The sequence below is a fragment of the Sinocyclocheilus grahami genome, unplaced genomic scaffold, assembly GCF_001515645.1.
Source record: "Sinocyclocheilus grahami isolate Dianchi unplaced genomic scaffold, SAMN03320097.WGS_v1.1 scaffold204.1, whole genome shotgun sequence".
Classification (NCBI taxonomy): Eukaryota; Metazoa; Chordata; class Actinopteri; order Cypriniformes; family Cyprinidae; genus Sinocyclocheilus; species Sinocyclocheilus grahami.
The window spans coordinates 1,084,704-1,099,882 of NW_015505383.1; the positions used below are offsets into that span (position 1 = coordinate 1,084,704).

General features: G+C 36.9%; 1 protein-coding gene across 2 annotated transcripts in view; it reads left to right on the plus strand.

Moving 5' to 3' along the window:
• The first annotated feature begins 2,471 nt into the window (after window positions 1-2,471).
• Window positions 2,472-15,179, plus strand: part of LOC107595554 (protein FAM163B-like) — a 34,255-nt gene continuing 21,547 nt past the window's right edge. Inside the window, exons 1-2 of one of the 2 annotated variants that reach the window (XM_016285989.1) lie at window positions 2,472-3,083; window positions 3,549-3,693. The gene's annotated coding sequence lies outside the window, so the exon portion shown is untranslated. The remainder of the gene's footprint in view (window positions 3,084-3,548; window positions 3,694-15,179) is intronic. The other variant, XM_016285990.1, reaches the window with a different exon arrangement.

Genomic DNA, 15,179 nt, shown 5'->3' on the forward strand with positions numbered 1-15,179 from the left:
TGATGCCAGATTGAGGCACGTCATTGAGAAGAGCCAGTTTTAATCATTTTTAATCATTGTATCTGATAGCTGATTAATTTCTGGTTGCTGTTTTTCACTGTATAAACAAAATGCATTGCTGCTGTTAATCCATTCTGTGAGTCCATTGTGTGCCTTCAGCTGGAGAACCGGCCACATTACAGCTGAGTCCTTGCTGTGTATGTATCCTACAAGTCATTATCATGCTAGCCAAAATCAATGAGCAGGCCTTACAGATGGGCTACTGCTTATCTTGGCCTTCATCCAGCTCCACTTCATCAGGCTCTTTTGTTCAGTCTTCAGAACGACCTTACAGCCAGATTTCAGCAGATAAGGAGTTGAAGGAAATCAGTGGCTGACATGACATGATCATCTACAGTAGATCTTATGTCAACATTTCGCACAAGAGAAAGGAAGACTGTGAGGGTGGGTGTAATTCTCAACGCTCATTGCTCCAACCAAGAAATATATGTGCTGTTGACTGTAAACAGCCGCTGGTTCCATCAAATTGCAAATCGGGAAAGAGCATTCAATGAGAAATGAAAATATGACTTACACGCCGTTTTATCACTTCACAACAGCTGTCTTGGTCGTCTTTGATGTCTCGCACAAAAGTGAAAATCTAAAATGCTGCATTTGTAAATGTAGTTGCCAAAACACTAAATGCTTATTGAGGAATCAAATATACAGTTTAAAATGTAAATTAAGATGTTTATGACTATAAATATGACTTACAGGCTTTAAAAGTGAAGTGCGTAGCTTTTGGATGTTAGATGTTTAAAGCTATCCCAGTTTGATATGCAAAGACAGCTACTGTATAAGTAAATATAAAGCTTATTTCTCCTGAAAAGTGTGGCATTATCAAAACATCACTCTGTTTGTTTTAGCAATCCAACTCGACCAATGGCGTGTGTTTAGGGTGGGACCATCTGTTTGGTCGACTAATGACCGAAAGAGTGCTCTTGCATTATCAGCACATGATTTTCCTGTTTAAAGGGATAGTTCACCCAAAAAGGAAAATGTGATGTTTATCTGCCATTTTTAATCATTGTATCTGATAGCTGATTAATTTCTGGTTGCTGTTTTTCACTGTATAAACAAAATGCATTGCTGCTGTTAATCCATTCTGTGAGTCCATTGTGTGCCTTCAGCTGGAGAACCGGCCACATTACAGCTGAGTCCTTGCTGTGTATGTATCCTACAAGTCATTATCATGCTAGCCAAAATCAAGACGATACATTGATGTGCAAAGACACAAAACGATCGGTCTGTGCAAGAAATCGTTTTTTTTTTTACCTCAGATGCACTGCAATGTCCGAACTGTTCAAACTGTCCTGAGCGTGTCCTCGACAGCCGGCGCCTGACGTGTCTTCTTCTTCTTCTTGCTTTACGGCGGATCGCAGACTTATAAGTGCATTACCACCACCTATCTCTCAAATGGACCACTGACACTCTATCTACAATCTCAATTAGGAGTGTCAATGGTCCATTTGAGAGATAGGTGGCGGTAAATATAACGACATAAATACGGTTCAGTTTCTTGCGCAGACCGATCGTTTCGTGTCTTTGCACATCAATGTATCGTCACGAGCCGCAGGGTTTAATTTGGTTTTGTTTGTGTATGTTCTTTTTTACTCTCAAAGCCGTGATTCCCATTCACTTCCATTATATGACTGACAGACTGCAACGGTTTGAGTTAAAAATCTTCGTTTGTGTTCTACTGAAGAAACAAAGTCACCTACATCTTGGATGCCCTGTGGGTAAGCAGATAAACATCACATTTTCATTTTTGGGTGAACTATCCCTTTAACTCTGCAAAGCTGCTTTGACACAAAAGTATAAAGTGCTATATAAATAAAGGTGACTTGACTTGACAGTTTACGGTTTTCATGCACATTAAACACCAGTATTTCGTCACCTTGGAATTATAAAGTTTCGAGATATTGAGCTTCAAAGTTTTTGCATTCCATATAGTGATATGGAATATACATCAGTCCCAAAATGTACACAAGTTAAAAAAAACAAAAACATCACATAATGTAATTAAGTTGTCACAGAATAAGAATGTGAATAACTCAATTGTGACAAAAATGGCAGATAGAACCTTATAATTCCATCAGCATAGAACGGGCTCATCCAATCAGAATTTAGATTCTGAAACAATCGCTTATATAGCGCTTTATAAACGTGTCTATTTATTATTAACATTATTAACATAATGTTTAATTACAAGGTTCGCCACATAATATTTAAATTAGGCAACAATGCCTGCGTTGATCAAATAAGCAACAGCCTTAACACTACTGTAAAGTGTGGCCTCAGAAAGTTTAGCCTACATTTTAACGGCTTAATCCATCAGTGAGGCGGTATCCTAACGCCTTGCAGGAGCTCTGATGCATTTATGATGCTTCTCTGGATTCGCTGAACTCACATCACAGTTCCTGATAGCCGCACATCGTCAGTCAGTGACCGGAACTGTAAAACCGTCTCGTCCCACTCCGCGCGCGCGGGCAGATTTACAGCGCGCTTCAGACGCACGAGACAAACAGCAGCAATTATCTCGCGGGAAAACACGCGCCACGCCAAACCTACGGCAAAAGCAGCAGGCTGAGATTTCACAGTTCGTAGTAATTTCTCGCTGCCAGCTCCAGTGTGCATGAAGCTCGAGGTGCGTTGTGATATGGAGCTGCGAAGGTTTGCATGTTCCGGTTGAGGACGCCTGAAGGAACAGCGTTTCATTTCAAGGACCACTTCGATGCAGAACTATTTCACGACAATTTCTTAGCACGACGGCGGATCTGAATTGGACTACCTATTAAAAAGGACTTTTGGTTACCTGAACAAGTTTTTTTCTCTTCTAAATGACTATATTGTGCTCTCGGGGCTTCTCTTTTTCCCTCACACTCAAGGAACCGTCTGTGAAAAGTCGCTCAGGATGTTGACAACTCTGCGTAAATGGATATGAAATAAGGAACACTTCGATTACGCCTGGAAATCGCTTCGTCTTAGTCGCGTGAGACAGTTGATACGCCGCATTTATTGTTTCCTCAACCCATTGGCTTCACGTTTAACCTTTGTCTTCTCAGGTGTGAATCACTCATTATACATGACCATTCACGCCCCCTCGCATATTCCTTTTCTACACAAAAAGTGTCTTAGAAAATTTAAATCAATATATTGTTTTCTGTGAGTGAGTAAACAAGATGATTTTCACATCATTCTGATGAAAAAATTCTAGACTTCAAGATCTGTTCTCAATAGTCCTGTGAACAAATGTTCTGTATGTGTTTTATGGCCTTATTTCAGTGACTTTAAAATTTTAGTTTTTCACTAAGCACGCATAAACGTTGTTTTCTCAAAAACACAATCACATACATACATGCTGCTCACATATTATTGTAGCCCAGTTTGTGCTGATTATGGTGCTACTAAAGTTAGTCATTAAAATGTTTATTAGCAACTGAAAAAAGCACAAATGTCAGGACATGTCAAAACTTCTCCAGGGCCCAAAACACCCTCAGACCCCAGAGGGTTAAGCCGTTTTAGGACGCCGAAAGTCACTTCCGCGGACCCCGTAACAGTTCGGTTCAAACTCGTTCTTAAAGCTTGTGCCCGTCTCGTTGAGCATCGCCACTTCTGCAGATGTGCTCAGGTTCGATTCTAACCATCGTGTAGGTAAGATTACCTCCTTACGGGCTTTACAACACAACTGGGATTTAGTTCGATTTAAATGTAATGTGGTTTCTCTATTGGTTTGTGTGAGCAGTAATCATTCCTAAATCGCTTTTAATGTCAATAATGCTCGGAGACATTCTCCAGTTGACATTTTCACTATTAGCACTTTTAATGAAACAAAATTAGGCCTTTAATAGCTTCAACTGGCATTTGTAGGAAGTCGTTCGCTGTCCATGGTGCTGAAGTTATGGAAAGTTGACCTGCTGAACTTGATTTCATTCAAATCTGTTGATATTACATACATTGAGTATACCCTAGACAGCTCCTTTGCACTACTGCTTCATTAGAGAAGCTTTGAATTTTCTATATATTTTTTTCCCACCAAAACATAATTTCTATAGAACTTATAGGCCTTTAAACCCCATTGAAATCCCGGCAAAACCAACCATTGAAAAACAATCATTTATTCTCCTTTAAAGCACATTTTCATCCATAGAGACAGCCCTTGGTAGTTGTTCAGTCTACAATGAGTTGTAACTGCATCATGATTCTGCATCATGGTTTTGATCATGTGACAAGTAAGACCATCCTTCTCAACCTGTACTCTTTTTATGATAACTCAAACGTTAAGAGGCATTGAACCCGGCATGTCACTTGCAGTCAAGCAGATATAGCAGTCCACACTCCTCCTTATTGGTGGATGTGATTTCCCATGACCCCTTGAAAGGTGCAAAGAGATTTTTTCCCTTATGATATTTACGAGATGGGGCATAAAGGGGGATGGGCATTTCCAGCATAATAATGTTAAAGAATTCTCTCCACCCCCAGCCATGACCGTTCCTCCATCCATGACCCTCCCCCGTCACATCTCTGTCTCTCTGTAATTGCAAGATGCCCCATTCCAGTGAATCATAGAGACATAGCATGTCTATTCCAAAGTGTCATCTTCAAAGGAGTAATAAGCCAGTGTCACATATGCATACCTTATTTGAACCAAATCATATTCAAAACACAGCTTTTCTGTGCTGTTACATTGGACTTGTGTTGTTGGTACCTTAAGGAGTTACTTCACCCTGATCTGAAATGTAAAAATACGCTTCAGTGGTGTAACCAAATGTAGTCAAGTTTGTTAAGTCATATTAAATCATATTTTCTCATAAACCTGTCAAACGAATATTGTTGTTCTCATGCCGTTCTAAACCCGCACTGAAAAAAAATTGTGTTGGATTTAAATTTTACAAATTAAAGAAACCGCAAGGAACACATTGAATTAAACGTGACATTTTAGAGTAGAAAGACTAAAATTATATTTTCTTGTTAACCTTTCTTGTTCACTTACTTAATAATCTTTGTTTTATTTAAACCTTTGAAATATATATATATATATATATTATTATTTTTTTTTACTGTGTGTATGACATTCTTCTCTGGAATACAAAAGAAAATATTTTTAATTTTTTTTGGACCCCATTGGCTTCCATTGCATGAAGTTGAAACATTCCTCAGAGTATCTTCTTCCTGTTCCAGAGATGAAAGAAAGTCATACAGCTTCGGAACGACATAATGGTGATTAAATGATGATAGAATTTTGATTTTTTTTTTTTCATTTATACTTTTCAATGATGTTGTTAACACATAAAGCACATTTTTTAAAATAATATAATATAATATGAACGTGCTTCTCAGACACTAAAATGATTTGTATTCTGCATGCAGCAAGGTTTAGGAATAATTACAGAATGTAACAATGACTTTTTATTGCATCACCTCAAAAAGTATTGAAATATTTTATTTTTGCATAAGTCATGCAATGTTTTTGAAGCACCCAGTTGTAAATTACATTTAAATGGACTACTTTATTCTGACCATATGACCTGTGAGCAGAGAAGTTTAATTATTTGGATATTTGGAGCATCATTCTTGTAACTCTTTTCTGCCAGAACCTCCAGGCTGCCTTTCACACCACATCTCCTCACTACTCTTTTGTTTATGTCCTTCACTGTTCCTGCTCTCCTCCCCAATCCCCTCCCCCACACCGATTGCTATGTCTTTTGCCACAAGGCCATGTCACTTCTTGCGACCGCAGACACCAGCATGGGCTTACAATACTCCTGCCTCCCCAAGGGAGAACATGCCGGCCAATACCTTGCAGAATATAAATATGCTAGATGTTACAAAGATTGTTTTTAATAGAAGATGGAAGCTTGCTCACAGATCCCCCAAACCTGCTTAAGCTGAATTGGAAAAGTCCCAAAGCAATAACAAAATAGATTATTTCTCACATCTTTTGGTGTGGAGGAGGTTTCTCAGGAGGATCTTATCCAAGGAGGGACCATGAACATAGAGGGATGTTCAATGTGAGACAGCAGCAGAAAAACTTTTGAAGCACATAATGGTGGAATGACTCTGGATACGGAGTGGCCTCTTGCCAACTGGACAGGCAGAGATATAAAAAGATTAGGGCAGGAAGCAAAGTGGAAAAGAGGCTGGAGCTGTACTCAGCCGCCCTGCAGGAATAACTCTAAACACACACACTATGTTATCTCACAAAAGAGTGTTTTTATGTAAGTCCTGTAAACACTTTTATCCTCTTTGTGGTGATGGAAGAAGGCTGGAGGTTGTGTACATAGCAGCTACAAAAAACTGACTCAGTCATATGCTCACTCCGGCCCTCTAATGCACACACAGTCAGTCACCCCTGAGGCCCGAGAGAGTTGAACCGCCTGTTGTTCCGGTTAAACTGAGGACAAGTCCTTCAGAAATGAGGAGGATTGTCAATTATATATATATTTTTTTTTCTTTCTATATTTTTTTTGTTTTAAGTTTCTAGCCACTGCCAATATTTTAGATTTTTGATCATTTTCACAAAACCTTCATGACCCCCAGAATGTCTGAACATGCAATATGTCCAAAGAAAGAACAGAGCCTCTACTTTAAAAAAAAAAGGGAAAATAAAGCTTCATGCATTCTTTATAAAAACTTGAATGTGCGTATGTTTCATAAAAAAAAAGCAACATTTTGAACAAGAAGATGAAAAAATCTTTATAGCCCGAATCCAGAGAACTCCCCCATCCCTAGTCTGGGATGAGAATAGTTAAAAGTGAGGAGTTGGGATGGAGGAGGGATGCCGGAAAACTGTTGTGGGACAGAGGTGAGTTGGCTGTGTATGTATATATATATATATGTATACACTGTAAAAAAAATCCGCAAAATTTACGGTAAAAAAGTGTCAGCTGTGGTTGCCGGAATTTTACCGTAAAAAATACGGTAGCAGTGTTTTAGGTTTTACGGTTTTAACTTAAATTTACAGTTAAATACCGTAATTTCATTAACTTATATGAGGTTAATATACCAACCTATTGAAGTACTGTTTTGTACCTTTGTAATACACTGATAACCACCAAATGCAGGTGGTGATGAGAAAGTCAAAGGTGCAGAAAATGATAACATATATAGAAGGTGCACAGTGTCATTCACACAAACACCAAACACCATCATGGTAACAAACATGAAACTGAAATAATGCAATAAACATTCATTTAACAACATTATGTGTAATACACAACCCTAATATACAAAACTGATAAGAAAAAACTAAGAAGAAACAGTTATTTCAACAAAAAAACATCAAATTTGTAATGTAACGCAGTTAATTCTGGGAATGTCAAGTTACGGTTATATACTGTAAATTATACAGTCTTTTTCACTTCCAAAAACGGTATACTACCGTAAAATTAATGTCCAATACATGTAATGTCCAATACAGTTTCTCACTGTATATAGTAGGGGAATTTACCATTAACCATTTAACAGGATTTTACTGTAGCATTTTTACAGTATTTTACTGTTAAATTTGCGGTCATTTTTTACAGTGTATGTATACAGGTATATATATATATATATATATATACATACATATCCTGCTAGTTAAGTTGATTATCTAGACGAGATCTACCTGTGCTGAATTGATTGATTATCTGAACGTGCTCCTCCCGAACCTTGTTAATAAAACATCAATTAATGTTTGATCATCACTTTATTTTTACATATGCATCTGCTTACATAAGCGATAGCTTGTTTATGCTTCTTCTTCGGCTGTGTTTTGATCCAGACATTCAGTACTCTTTCAGAAGATGTGTAATAGCGCCTCCAACCATGTAACAGTGAAAACAAAGAAAGCCGGAAAATTCAGTCAATGGCGGGGAAAGAGTTATTTAATTAAAGTTAACACAATTAATTGTGTCTTGACTTGTCATTTCAGACTGTTTTTGACTTGACACAGTGTCTTAAAAGTGCACATGTTGTGAGAGGCTGAAAATTAGCAAGATGTGATGCAAAAGTCAAAGACATTCATCTGCATTTATATATAAAAAAAAAATTATAAATTTTGCATGTGCATGAATTAATTTTGATTCATGTATTATCATTGATTTACCTTATATGAGAATTATTTATAGTCAAACGCCTGAACTATTAAGTAATATAGTTATAAATAGATATTTTAATGAGTACAGTGGGATGGGAAGTTCTCTTCAGCTAGAAGATGACTCAGGCACCCTGACATGTATGTGACATGACTGGAGTGTCAGCGAATGAATCGTCTGTTCCACATTTAGCTCTTACAAAATAGAATTTGATGGTTTGAAATGACCTGGATATTGACTTTTTTTTTCAGGGAGTGCTGATTACCAATGAAAAACCTGCTATATGTATACTAAAGTGTTCTGGATTTAAAATTTGGTAAATTATTGGGAAATAGTATTTATATTATTTGTCAGTTTATAGTGCAACTTACCCAGGTATTTGACATTTTCATGTCTGTTGGCATACTTTTCTTATAATTGCCATTATATTGACTTATTCTGGTCAAGAACTACCCACTCAGAAAGGATGAGAACACCTGACTCACTTGTAAAACGACCATACAATTCATTTTGTTGTTAAGTGTCATTTTGGAGCAGTTACATCTGAAATAGTTGATACCACAATCAAGGAAAAAGAAATCCATAAAAAGGTAAATGTAAATCAGTGTAACTCTCAGTGCCTGCATGATAGAAGTGACCATCACTGTTCCATGAGTAAATCTTATGCAAACATTTATTTTTATGCTATGTCAGTCAGTCAGTCAGTCATATTTATTTATAAAGCACATTTAAAAACAACAGCTGTTGGCCATGTAGTGAATTTATACTTTGCGATATCTAATTAATGTAACTTTAAGCTTGAGTTGATGATATATAGACAGTAATTATGCCTGAAGGACACGGGTCACAAATGGATGAATCCCAATGCAGAACACCTGCAATTTACAGCAGAAGCCATTTTAACCATTAATTTGTATGAGCATGAATCACTGTATTGTGTGGGTGAGACATGCTCAAGCAGCATACCTGTTTGCCGTTTCCATGGTGACAAGATGCCACTTTGAGTGCCCTTGAAAAATTTCATCTCTTTAGATGGTATAGGTCATCTATGTAACAAGACACCAAAATGTTTTTGTTTATTGCTATTGTTAGTCATAGCAAATTCATCAGTGACTCTCAGATGGATTATTCATTCCCGCATTTAAATTGGCACTCTACATTATCGCGAAAATTTCTGCAAAGACTTCTTTTAAAATCAATGAAGCATTGCATAATAAATGTCTTTTTTACACCATGTCTACACTTCATTGGCTGTAATTAGGGGTGCTCCGATTTATCGGCTACCGATCACTATCGGCCGATAATCATATTGGGATGATCGATCGGCAGTCTCTAAAAAGGCCGATCTCAAAAAAAACGATCTCAAGCTGATGACGCTGCCGTGCGAGGTTTGGCACGACATGCAGCGGTACCGTCTCAGTCTCTGTCCGACACGGGTGAAATAATTATAATTCTGAAGGTGAGGTACTTACGTGAGACGTAATTTCACAAACAGCACGAGTGAATCACTCTCTCTCTCTCTCTCTCTCTCTCAAAATATGCAAATGGCTTCAAATCAAATCACCACACATCGCGTCTGTCTATAAACGAGCTGCACGCTGCACAGTTGACACAGGAATTGTCACTTGCACAGACGAGGTAGTGTCACATTGTCACTAAAGTTTATAAATTGCATTACTTTTTAACTATTGTAATCAAATCACCACACATCGCGTCTGTCTATAAACGAGCTGCACGCTGCACAGTTGACACAGGAATTGTCACTTGCACAGACGAGGTAGTGTCACATTGTCACTAAAGTTTATAAATTGCATTACTTTTTAACTATTGTCAGTGTTTAACCATTCAGTGCTCGTGCGCTCTCCTGGAGACCGTGCGCTCATGCACACTCGCAGCACACACACATAACGCCAGGTTCACATTACTCCGTTTGCAGTGCATTTGTGGTGCATATTTTTTCCGCGCTCATGTTAACGGATTAAAGTGTTCACTGCACACGGTTGCTGTCCGGCAGTGCGTTCAGGAGCTGTGCGTCTGCTGCAGTGCAGAGATTGTTTCTGCACTGAGTCTATTTTTGCTGCACTGCAAGTGCTGAATGAAAGTAACAGCGCATTGTTTGGCGTAAATATGAACATGGATTTACACGAAAATGTAGTAATTACACCATAAATGCATATTATTAAAGTCTACTGTGTTTCACAGTCAGCAACACAGGTTTAAAGGGAAAGAGCACTTTTAGATAAACAAGGCAATAATAGATGGCACTCGTGGAGGTAGGAAATCAAAGTTCTTTACGAACCGCAGGATTGCTTGTAATAAAGATTTCAGTGCAAAAGAAAAGGCAGTAGAGCTGACTATTTCTGTCAAATGGTAAGTTTGTGATAACGTAAGAAAAGTAGTTTAAATGATTTGCCAATTGCTTGAGCAACTTCTAGAAAAAATCTAGAAGTAAATGCAAAAGTAAGACGCATTGAATAATGTGTTGCTTATATTTATGTTGCTTAAACATGTCTGTGAAAGATTGTATTACTGTACTGTGTAAAAAAAGAATTGCAATGCTGAAAAAGCATTTTCAGTGACAATGTTTGGATTTGAAATCAAAATAATGGATAAATGTTGTGTTTGTGGTAAACAGCCACAGATCAGTAGTGGACTCCTGTGTGAAAGCACAGACCGTGCTGCTTCTCCTCTCACAAGAGTCACCTAAGAGGGGAATTCATTTTAAAAAATGAAATTCAGGCCCTGAATAAATGTCTAAAAATCCTGATTGGAGTATCACTATAAATAGTTATAAATGATAAAAAGAAGGCTTTAAAAAGATCGGTATCGGTGATCGGTATCGGCAGATACTGCTTTCTGTGATCGGTGATCGGCCTCAAAAACCCTGATTGGAGCATCCCTAGCTGTAATGAGACGATTTACGTGAAGTGTAGAACTGTATAGTGTAGTGTCGCTTTGAGTAAATCCAGCTACAAACACACTGCAAATTATAACCTTTGATACAACTTAAATATTAATATAATGCTGTAATTCACTTTTTATAGGATTTATTATAATTGTGACTATTTTTCTGATTATTTGCAATACTACCACAATATATATTTACAATTTTTACATATATATATATATATATATTTACATATTTACGATACCGAAAAACTAATTTCTTGTGAAATTACAGAAATACAACTTTTAAATCAATGCTTTGCTATATTATTGAGAATTCATACATTTTTACATTTTACAAGAAAACATGAGTGATGTTTACTCGCAAAACTCACTTGTCAAAAAATTAAAAGTTAATTGAATTATACATCATGAAATGTGGGCTAATCTCAAACATCCGTACGGGCAGACAATGGAGAAGAAAATCAGCCCTTCTGTTTAATGATTTTTTTCTAGTTTGTCCTCAGGCACTTCCTGTTTACATTTTACACTCTCCCTTTCCCGACTGCAAACTTTGCATCTTGAAAGATCATCCAGCAGGCCCATATGAAACATTAAATCAGTCCACATTGGCGTTCGAGCGCACCGCTTTGGGTTTGTTTATCTGAGGTATGCATTTCTGCATATTCAATGCAATTCTAATCCAAGCTGTCCATTGCAATCAGTTTACTTCCTGTATGCACGTGTTTGTGATACCAGAGATATTCTGCACATTAGAAAAAGCAGTGTTTGTGTACTTGGGTAAGGGAATACACTTCCCTGCCATTGTATATTTGTATCAGTGCGGGTTTAACATCAGTCCTTTATAGACTCATGAGGAAATAACCTGTGTTCATGGCCCTTCATTAGTGTGGGAATGAATTATCCAGTGGCATACCTGCATGCTTCATCCCTCAACACACACACACACACACACACACACACACACACACTATGGATCACTCAAATAGGCCTGTGCAGTAGCCATGGTGTTGCCATGGGTAACGCTTTATTTGTCACGAACCACAAATAGAAAGATTATGCGGGGTGCATATGGCACTGCCATGTTTCATATTATTCATCTTGAAGTGCTTTTACTGAGTTTGATGTGTGACTTAGAAATGAGAGTAGGTTTTTTATTCTTCATAGTCAGCGTATGAAGACTTAGTCATGAAATTAATATGGTATGAAAAATGAACTGCCACATTTAGTCCTAAACCAAACGTCCATCAAAGGGAAGTGATATATTGAAATGCCTGGTAACCTTTAGGCCTATAGTGTGTTTGTTTACTGTAAGCATTCTGCTTTTTTTTTTTTTGCTTGTTGATGTATGATGGTTTCAAGACTCTATTAGCACATTATAGGCTATTTAATTATTTTGGCCTATATAAAATTGTTCTTCAGGCTCTATATATTTTATACTCTTCAGGCCAAGTGTGTCGTGCTTGCCTGAACATGGATTTAATCACCCTATAAGGTTTCTTCATCCTTTTATCTCTTTGAAATGAAAGAAATTTAATTTTGACTGCAGAGTGTGCAAAAGTTTTAGCTAAGTTACACTATATTCACTCTTTGAGAGTTTTATTGCACTTACTGCACATTTTAAAGCAGCTTGAGCCTGTTAGTTATTTACACACAGGCTTGGTCAAGGGTAAAATAGTTTGTCTTCCTGTTAAGGCTGACATGACTGATAAAAAATCCAATTAATCTTTCAATTTAATCTGTTAGCAAACCCGTTGGTGTCATTGATGTGTTCAGTTGTATGTAGTGTTTGGTAAGATTTCAGACAGTTAATGAATAATTATATTCCAGAAAAACGTTGCAAAAATTACAAAACACATTTAATGGAAACGTTGCTCTCTACTGTTGTTTTTTCATGCAAAATGTCTCTCTGTAGTTGCTGTTTCACATAATTCTGCTGCAGGTATATATATATATTTTTTTTTTCAGATAATCATCAGTTATCTTCAAATGTTGAGTGTGTTTAATGGCCAAATGATTTTGAAGTATGATTTTTAATGATAGTACTGTATGAATTATGTAAGTTTATTTAATGGTGTACTTGACATTCTCACTAATGCATACTGTTAACATATAACATGATAACATTATGCTAACATACACATACTATAATGCTAGCTTACGCGTAATATAACATGCTAACATACACACTGCTAACATGCACATTCTGTAAAAGCATGATAACATACACAGTTAACGTACACATACTGTAACAATATGACATATTCTGTTAACATATACTGTAACGACATACATTACTGCTATTATACACATACTGTAACAACATGATAACATACACACTGCTAACATACACATACTGTAACAACATGAGGTTACACTTTATTTTAAGGTGTCCTTGTTACAGTGTAATTATACATTTAAGTACTGCGTAATATTAATTAACCATGTACTTACTATATGATTAGGGTTTGGCTAAGGGTTACTTGCATTTAAGTATGAATAATTAATTGTTATTATAATAGTAAGTACATATAACATGTGTAAAACCAAAGAACATAAGAGATGATCTTGTAAGATCAGACACTTTTGCGGGTAACAAGAAAAGAGATCGTATTGGTAATGAAGTAAGCTTTCATAGTCGTAAATGTGCCGCTTGTAAATATATATGGAGAAAACAGGTGTCTTTCAAGAGTTGCGTGACAGATCGAGTGTATTGTATGAGACAGTTTACCACTTGTGCATCCACTAATGTCATTTATCTGTTGACTTGTGTGTGTCATAAACAGTATGTGGGAAAAACTAGTAGATCGATCAGAACGCGTATTATCGAACATATGAGCTCCATTAGGAGAAAGGACATAAAATATCTGGTAACTCGTCATTTCAATGAAGTGGCACATTCCATAGCGTACTTGGATTTTACGGTAATAGAACATATACCACAGTTTCGAAGGGGTGGTGACATGGAACACCGTGTTTTACAAAGAGAATGCAAATGGATTTTTGATTTGAGATCTTTATATCCCCTTGGTAGGAATGAGGAATTGGTTTTGAATAGTTTTTTGTGATATATGTATACAAGAAACATTTATAAGATCTATGGGTGAAATTATGTATGAAACATTTTTTTGCATTTTACATTAATAATGTTGTATTAAGGTATTTTTGCATTGAGGAATTTTTTACCATTAAAATATATTTATAGGAATGTCTTAAGGTCAAATTTGATATATTGTATGGTGTTTTTGGGCCTGTGTGCATATTATGATGTCCATGGTGAATATTGATGTTATAATGGGTGCAGGTGTGCACTAATCAATGTGGCACTGAGGAAGAGCTTTTGTCTCGAAAACGTTTTGCACTTTTCACTTTGCACTTTTTTACGGCCTCTGATTAAGCATTATAATAAAGATTTTTTTCAGGAGGTTTTGCCCTGCATTTGACCGTGTGCGGATTGTTTTTTCTGCTAACAAGGAAACCTTAAAATAAAGTGTTACCCAACATGCTAACATACACACTGGTATCATACACATACTGTGACAGCATGCTAATATACACACTGCTAACATACACATACTGTAACAACATGCTAACATACATACTGGTAACATACACATACTGTAACAACATGCTAACATACACACTGCTAATATACACATACTGTAACAACGTGCTATCATACATACTGGTAACATACCCATACTGTAACAGCATGCTAATACTGTATACACACTGCTAACAAACACATACTGTAGCAACATGCTAGCATACATACTGGTAACATACACATACTGTAACAACATGCTAATATACACACTGCTAACATACACATACTGTAACAACGTGCTATCATACATACTGGTAACATACCCATACTGTAACAGCATGCTAATACTGTATACACACTGCTAACAAACACATACTGTAACAACGTGCTAACATACATACTGGTGCGGACTGGGAGAAAAATTCAGCCCTGGCACTGTAGCCACACCGGCCCACATTACCACACCGACACAGCCCCACCCACGGACACACGCATTCACAACTTACATTTGTGTACAGATGGTGAAATAATATAAGCAGTACCATATATGTAACAGATATTTAAACATTTAATGTATGTGTCTGGCAAACAATGCTTACTACTTTTTA